Source organism: Elephantulus edwardii, unplaced genomic scaffold, assembly GCF_000299155.1.
Source record: "Elephantulus edwardii isolate Elephantulus edwardi_28Jun2011 unplaced genomic scaffold, EleEdw1.0 scaffold00292, whole genome shotgun sequence".
Classification (NCBI taxonomy): Eukaryota; Metazoa; Chordata; class Mammalia; order Macroscelidea; family Macroscelididae; genus Elephantulus; species Elephantulus edwardii.
This window is the reverse complement of record NW_006400042.1, coordinates 2,386,008-2,387,079: the sequence shown is the minus strand read 5'-3', so window position 1 is coordinate 2,387,079 and position 1,072 is coordinate 2,386,008. Positions and strand designations below refer to the sequence as shown.

At 48.0% G+C, this 1,072-nt stretch overlaps 1 pseudogene; it reads left to right on the top strand.

The window, feature by feature from the left end:
- Positions 1 to 341: 341 nt before the first annotated feature.
- Positions 342 to 1,072, top strand: part of LOC102847428 — a 1,335-nt pseudogene continuing 604 nt past the window's right edge.

Here is a 1,072-nt window from a genome sequence, read left to right as displayed (position 1 = left end):
AGGATACTGAAGCTTCGTCTGACCTACTTTGGGCATGTTGCAAGGAGGGACTGGTCCTTGGAGAGGGACATCATGTTTGGGAGAGTGTAGGGATGGCACACGAGAGGAAGACCCTCGATGAGATGGATCGATTCTGTGAGTGGAATGATGGGAATGAGTGTGTTTGAGATGGCAAGGTTGGCACAGGATAGAACGGCGTTTGGACTGTTGTACATAGGGTCGCTATGAGTCGCAAGCGACTCGATGGCACATAACAACAACAACAAAACATTCTACCGTATAAATATATAAATCAATATTTATGTGATTATAAAAATATAGATCAGTCTCCAGCCGGTGCTATGCCCCGGCGCCTCCGTGAGCTCGGCCAACGGCCTGCGAGAGCGCCCACCGGAGCGCCCAGGAGCTGGCGGGCAATGGCCCTCACCGGGCACCTGCCCAGGGCCCAGGGAACACAAGTGGCTCTAATTCCAGCACACGCCACTGAAGCAGGTCGAAGGATTTAATATAAAGCACAGAAACAGATAGTTCCAGATAGTAAGCAGTAGTTGTGACATAGTTGGTGAGTGGGGCAGCGTTTCCTTCTCCCACTGCTTCTGAGATTGCGGAAATCAGCCTAATTCAGTTTGAAATGGAATACACTGAAGGCATCAGTCAGTGAATGAGAGTCCCAGAAAAATTAAAAGTGGTGCCACCGAATGCCGACCTGGAACAAGGATTTCAGGAAGGAGCTCCGAATGCCAGTGTGATCATGCAGGTTCCGGAGAGGATTGTTGTTGCAGGAAACTACGAAGACGTTCCATTTTCAAGACCAGCAGACCTTGACCTTATCCAGTCAACTTCTTTTAAACCTCTGGAGCTCAAAACACCTCCTCATGTTCTCACACTCAGTGAAAGACCGCTAGATTTTCTGGATTTAGAAAGACCTGCTCCAACCCCTCAAAATGAAGAAATTCGGGCAGTGGGCAGACTAAAAAGAGAGCGTATTATATTTTAGGGCATTATTTTTATCATAGGAGTATGCAATGAGGGTTGCAGAGTGGATTATATTTTGGGGTAGGGGGTGGGGTTT